Source organism: Nuphar pumila, chromosome 5, assembly GCF_984573655.1.
Source record: "Nuphar pumila chromosome 5, dmNupPumi1.hap1.1, whole genome shotgun sequence".
NCBI classification, from domain to species: Eukaryota; Viridiplantae; Streptophyta; class Magnoliopsida; order Nymphaeales; family Nymphaeaceae; genus Nuphar; species Nuphar pumila.
In genome coordinates, this window is record NC_143253.1 from 71,960,467 (window position 1) to 71,967,831 (window position 7,365).

General features: G+C 35.4%; 1 non-coding gene across 1 annotated transcript; it reads right to left on the minus strand.

Annotated features, from left to right (window-relative positions):
- Positions 1–7,027: 7,027 nt before the first annotated feature.
- On the minus strand, positions 7,028–7,133 carry LOC149837756 (small nucleolar RNA R71). Its single transcript, XR_016432255.1, has one exon. It is a non-coding gene; the product is annotated as a small nucleolar RNA R71 (small nucleolar RNA).
- Between the last annotated feature and the right edge of the window lie 232 nt (positions 7,134–7,365).

The window sequence follows — 7,365 nt, forward strand, 5'->3', positions numbered from 1 at the left end:
GTTCTCCTGCCACATGGCAGTGTGGAGCAACTTGGAGGTGGCACCACATGTCAGCTTCTCCTTTCCTGCAGAAAAGTAGAATTTGAATCCCTCTGAGGTGGCACAGTCTGCTTCTTCCACTCCTGTCCTTCTGACATGTGTCAAGAGCCTCCAGAGGTGGCGCCACATGGCATGCTCCTACTGTTTCCAACTTTACACCTCAAAACTCTTTTTGAGGTGGCACCATTCCAGAGTCCCACATGGCTTCATTTCTTTTATTTATTTTATATTTTTAATAAAAATAGCCCCTGAGGTGGCGCCATTTGAGAAGCTTCAGAAAATTAGGAATTTGAATTTCAAACTCCAAGAAAGTACCCCCTGAGATGGCTCCACATGGAGGGCTGAGATTGAATCTACTTGAAATTCAAAATTTTCAGAAAAAAACTATAAATACAAGGGCTCACGCCTAGCCTAGAGGAGACCATTTTGGGGAGCTTCTTTTGGACTTTGAAATTCAACCTAGCTTTTCTTCAGAACCCGATTTTTGAACTTTGGAATTCACGCCCCCTTGAGCTTAGTGGAGAAGATGCAGTGAACTGCCTACATTGCTCGTGCTGTGGCCAATTCGATTCCAGCGTGGGTCGAACTTGGTGGATCATCTGAAGCCCGGATCGAAGGACGAACGAAGCCCTTGGTAGCAGTCCCTTTTAAGAGTTTGAAAGCTGTGTAACGAAGCAAGGTGCACCTCTTTTCCTCTTGATTTCATATCATGATTTGATTCAGGTGTCATTTGAAGAAAGAGCTCATCCGAGGGATGGATGGAGCTATTCTCATAAAACGACATATATAAAAATATTCAATTATGCCTCCTTGGTGATTTTTAGCATTCATGAATTTAGCTAGATTTAATTTGCATTTTATTTCATTAATTTAGCATGTTTCATGAGTTAATTAGGATTAATTTAGCATTTATTTAAATTCTGCTCAGTTTCGGTAGTTCTCTGTTTTTGTCAGTCAGTACACACGTCATTTTATGCATCTAGTTTTCATTAAAAATTCTAAAAAAATCATGGAATGCGCCCTTAGTTGTCCTTAGAAATGTGCCAAAAATTCGAAAGCATTTGAATTCGTTTACTGTGGTAAACGTTCAAAAAGGTGAGTCGGGTTTTATTACCCGGGATGCATTTTAAAATATCTTTTCCGACTTGTAAAATCGAGATCTCCCTCATGGGAGATCCGATTTTCAATCCGAAAGATGTTCTGAACTCGGGAGGATGTCTAGTTTGTAACTAGATTTTCGCAGATTTTGCTGATTTTTTTTAATGTATGACAAAAATCTGAGAGTGCGGGACACGTGTCAGAGCCTGATTTGGGCCTCTAAGACTTTGGATCGACTTAGGTCGATGGGTTATCTTTGGGTATTGCTCCAAATCCGAATCTGTAAAAAGTGAATATTATGTCCAAGATGTTATCTGTTTGCATCTTAAGGCCCGTGATTTTTAAAACCATTGTGATATCTGCCTCGGATTTTTCTTGTCAGTCACCTGTTTGGTCACATTTGTCTGTTCTGTCGATTTAGGAATGAAAAGTTATATTTTTATCCATGTTTTTGTTGATCAAATGCCAAAGTCATGAACATGAAAGTTGTCCCTGTAGGTGTCGTGAGTAGCTCTGTTAAATATCAGAAATTTGCATGGCTGTTTTCCATTTTTTTTAGCATTTTATATTAGATTAGGTTGATTTTACCTTCATCAAAACAAAATCCCTGCTACCGAACTCACCATGGCTCAAATTCCGAGGTTGTAAAAACCAAAAATGTTTCATTTCGGGTCCTTTAGCAGTCTGCAAAATATCAGAAGTTTTAAAGGTGTAAAGCTTGCATTATCATGTTAAGTATTGCATTTGGTTCAGGTCCGTAGGCGAAATCCACCATTTTTAGAACTTTCTTTAAATTTTAGCATTTAAATCATATCATTTCATGATTTTTAGCATTCTAGGCTGTTTATCAGAGTAGGTAAATGCTTCATACCGAATTTGGTGTAATTTGGAATTCATTTGAGGCTTGATTTAGCCATATCATCAAAACAGGGACCCGGATCCAAGCGAAAAACAAGCGAAATTCGTTATTTTGGATAAATTGCAAAATGTCAAATTCTGATTTTACAGTCCTAATGTGTTTATAAGCATGTCATCATGCCCCATACTGCATTTCATCATCATTTGATTCAATTTGAATTTCAAAATCTCAATTTTACCAAGTTTTCCTTCAAAAAACCCTGATTTTAAAGGTATAACTTTAATATTAGGGGTATTTTGGTCATTTTTACCCCAATTCCGAATTTCAAACTATTTTCCACTGAATTTCTTGCATTTACATCATTTCAAATATCAAGGAAGCATGAGAATAGGGTTTATATCCAATTAAATCCAATAATTTCATAATATTATTGGAAAATCTTGGAAAAAACCACATATTTGAGCTAACCTTATTTCAAGTTTGGCAGGGATATTCAAACGAAGGAGCTAAAGTCTGCAATTCCCTTTATTTCATTTATTTAGTGATGTAATAATGTAAATTTTGGAATAAGAGATTTAATTTTCTGCTTAGACTAGGATGCATATCATATAGTTTGAATTTATGCAATATCCTGCTTATATGATCCATGCATTTTATTTCAAAAGCACTATGGATGTACACGAATGGCATGTGCACCAACTCTTAGGGAGTTGATGAACTCGGTGGAATCCATATTTACGGCCCTAGTCGGAATATGGACGAGACCCAGATCCATCATCTTTCTACTAGTCACATTGAGCCTACACTCTTAGGCTATCTTAAAATGCACATCATATTTCTAATATTTTCAAAGTATTGTGCATTAAATCAATTAAACTCTGAACATATTCATGGCCATAGTCAGGATATGTGAATGATTTATTTTGACTTAATGCACACTTTTCCAACAAATTTCTTAGAAAATCTATCAAAGTGCATTCATTCACTCATATCATTTGCATCATGAAATCCTTGGTTTTCTCATGATTTTCTTAAGAAAACTTCATTCTCAAAGAAATTGATTTCTCAAAAAACTCTGAGGATTTTCCAAAATCGGTTTTCCCAAGTTAAGTCTTCACAGTTTTCCATGGAAACCAGTCTCTCAAGAAACTTCTAAGTTGGATTTCCAAAAATCAAAGTTTTCCCTCGATTTTCCCTGGAAAATGTTATTTTCTTAAGATCTTCAAAAAGAGTTTTCCAATATTTCTCAAGAACCAAAAAAATCGATTTCCAAGTATTTCAAAGGTAAGATTCCTCGGATTTCAATTTCTCAAGTTTCAGTTTTCTTCCCCAATGAGTTTTCCTATAAATTTTCCATCCTTTTCCTAAGAAAGTTCTCAAAGTCCGAGTTTTCCTGAGAAGTGTTTCCCTTTTCAAATGTTCACCTTTTTCTCAAGAATCACTTCTATTTTCCCAGGATTTTAAACTATTCATGATTTTGCCACATCTTTATGAGCTTTCTCGTGATTTCAAAAACCCTTTTTCATTTGAGTTTCCTGAGAAATTGACCTTTTCCTTGAGAAATATCTTTCAACTCCAAAGGTTTTCCGAGCATACATCATATTTCCCAACTAGCATTTTACAAAATTTCATAGCACATGCCTGAATTCTCTATGCATTTAGGATAGAACACAATTTCGATAATTTTACTAAGTCAAGCACAATTTTGGTCCTTGGTTCGATTACCCCTGTTAAAGGCGGCAGGAACGGTCGAACATCGTACCGACAGGTCGAGCCCCATCCCATGGATTTTCCCGCAATTTTCAAAATGGAGGCGAGTATTTCAAAACCATTTCCAAAATCCGGTCAAGTTTGAAGCGTGAAAGCGTTTCCCTTTTTCTCTTCCGCAAGGAAGGGAAGACGGGGAAAAATTTCGCGATGATAACAGGTTTGACGACCGTGATGGGACCTGATCATGCATATAATTCAGGGTTTATTAACATTAAAATATGCATGATTTTATAAAATAATGTTTCAAAAACCCAATTTTATGTTAGTTTTCGAGTAAATGTGCTAAAATGATTTAAAAATAGAAAATGCATGAAAAATAGTTTTATTTTATATTTTTATACATATTTTAGTTTTTTTATAATCATAGTAGTTTAGTTTTAGTTTTTTTTAAATAAAATAAAAAAATAATAGAGAAAAATATTTTTTTCATTTTAAGTGTTTGTTTTTTTTTAAAAGAGAAAAAATTTTTAGAATAGTTTTTTTAGTTCTTCATAAATAAGTTTTGTTTTTAAATCTTTGAAAATTTTATATAGTTTTTGATTTTTGAAAATTGCAAAAATAAACACAAACCGGTTGAACCGGTTTGCTTTTAAAAAAAAATAAATAAACAAACCGGCTTGAACCGGTTTGCATTTGTTTCAAACCGGTTCCAGCCGGTTCGTTACTTTTAAAAACCCCAAACACAGGAAAAATCGGGCGCCTCTTCCATTCACGCCCAAACCTTCCCTTTCCCCCTCTGCTTTTTTCTCTCTTCCCAATTCTCCATTGCCGGATTCCCCTTTACCCCTTCTTCTTCCTCTATTTCTTCTTCTTCAATCCGGCGGTGGAGATATTCAGTCCGGCGACGGCGGCGGTGGTGGAGGTCGCCAGCTTCTTCCCTCAGGTTCACGGTGCGGTGAGTGCTGAGCCTTTCTCTACTTCTTCTTCTTCTTCTACTTCTTCTTCTTCTTCTTCTTCTTCTTCTTATTCTTCTTCAGAACTTCCTCTTCTTTTTCATTTCTATTTCTTCATCCGTTTCTTCTTCTGCAGTTTCTTCTTTTTCCACTTCTTCTTCCGATCTCTTCCTCTTCTTCTTCTTCTTCTTGTTTTTCTTCCTCCGATCTTCAGCATTTCCTTTTTCCAATTGTTTTTCTTCTTCCGATTTCGATTTATTCTGCAGGTTCTTGAACTTCTTCTGCAGGTTCTTGAATGAATGCCGTTTGTAATGCTGTGTAGTAAAAACTGAAAAGAAAAAAACAACAACAAAATAAAACTGAGAAAAAAATTAGATCGAATTAGCTATTAGGCATTTATTTTTCTGTTTCCTTGATTAAGCATCTGCAATTCTGTTCAACCGATTCTATCATTCTGCGTTTGTTTCAGAAAAACAAAAAGAAAAAAAAAGACTCGATCATTGTTATTTTCCTGTTTTGATTGTTATTTCTTGATTTTTCTTTAGTTTTCTGTGTGTGTCTGATTTCTTGATTCATTAGTTTGCTTTCAATTCGTAATTCTGATTTTCTGTGTGTCATTCATAATTCTTCAGTTTTATATGTGTAATATGTAATTCTGAATATTTTGATCTTTGATTTTCTGATTTTTTTTTTTTCACTTCGATTCATTAGTTGTTTTGAGTTGAATTTTTGTTTTTTTTCCTGTTTTCATCTTTAGCATAGATCTGATTTTTTATTTTTAATCTCTTGTTTACTTTTATTTTTTAGTTTTTGTCTTCTGTTTTCATTTACGAGTTTTACTGTTTTCAGTTCAGTAATGTTTTGTGTGCTTTCATTTCAAGTATGAATTTTGGTTTCGATTCTATGTCTTTTACTTACCTGTTAATTGCTTTTATGTTTTGCTTAATTCAATCTGATTTTTAGTTACCTGTGTGTTGATCTTAATTTTCTTGTTTTTAACATTCATTTCATGTTTGTCATTTCCTATTTTTAATACATTCATATAGCTTAGTTTTCATATTCAATTTCTTGTTCTTTTTACATTCTGATGTTCTGAATTTTTTTTACATTCTGATGTTCTGAAAGTTACCTAAACTGTAGTTAATTAGTTAGATCTAATTAAAAATCATATTTCGGATCTAGAAGTGTTATCATTTCATATTTTTAGCATCTAGCTAGTTTAGTATAGTCTATTTCTATCTGTGGTACTGCTCGTGTTCATTTTATTTATGCAGGATCGCACAGGATTGGAGCAGAAGCGATTGCATGACATGGGAAGTGCAAGAATAGAAGATGTTTTTCTCTTATTTTAGAATTTAGGAATTCAATTGGGTTTGTAAATATTGCACTTTACGCCCTCTGCGAAGGGTATTCATTTGTTGTAATAGTTAGTTGTTTTTACCTTTTCTGAACATTTTTACATTTCAATAATTCGGCAATAAAGAATAGTTTAGATTTGTGTACTTGAATATGAAATATTCCCGTTCTCTGAGTTCGACCCGGTCTCATCCACTAGTGAGAACCGGTTTTTATTATTTGATGTCTGGTTTTCACATGTTTTTCATAGAAAAATCTTTTCAAAATTACAACGATTTAAAAGAAGACATCAAATTTTTGGCGCCGTTGCCGGGGAACGGCGTAATATTAGTATTCACTTTATTGCCTAGTGTTTGCTTTGCACTTAGGTTTAGAACCACGTATGTGCATATCTTAGAGACGAGCTTACTTTTCTGCAAAGCCCACCTACTAGGACCCCCTTAGAGGTGACTGTGTACGATTGGTACCGTACACATAGATTTTATATTTTTTATGCATAATCTCTTTTATGTGTAACTGCGTGGTGTTTGTTTAGTTTTGTGTTGTTTTTAGTTCACTCGCTTAGTGGTTTGCGTGGTTTGGCCGCTTAGTGCGTTAGTTAGGTAGAAAACCCAAAGTTAGGACGTGTGCTACACCGGTCTACTCCAAGGTGTATGCAATGGCTGACGATCATCATTTGATCCGTCCTTTGAGGGAGTACTTCATGCCAAATACGTATACTCCCACCTCCTGCATCACGAGACCTGATGTAGGAGCGAGCCATTTTGAGATTAAGGCCAGTGTGATTCAAATGTTACCATCGTTTTATGGCCTTAGCAATGAAGACCCATATCGTCATCTGTGCGAATCAATAACTTTGGAGATGATGCTATGAGGTTAACTTTGTTTCCGTTCTCTCTCAAAGATAAAGCCAAGCACTGGTTAAAATCTCTTGAGACGGTTCGTATTACTACTTGGGAAGGAATGCAAAAAGAATTTTAAAAAAAATATTTCCCAATTAATAAAACGAACCAGTTTCGTAAAGCTATAACTAGTTTTTCTCAAATTGAGGGAGAACAATTTCATGAGTCTTGGGAGAGATTGAAAGATCTTCTCCGCAAGTGTCCCCATCACCAGGTGCCTCGTTGGCAGTTGGTGCAGTATTTTTATGACGGGCTTACTGAAAAGCATCGTCAAATGGTTGATTCGTCTTGTGGGGGCACTTTTATGCTCAAGAGTGAGGACGAGGCATGGTCTCTATTTGAGACCTTGAGTGAAAACACGATGCATCATAATTTGTCTTCACGGTTCGATAGGACTACATCTCTGCCTAGTGGTCCTAGGAAAGTTGGGATTTCCGAAGTGGGTCCG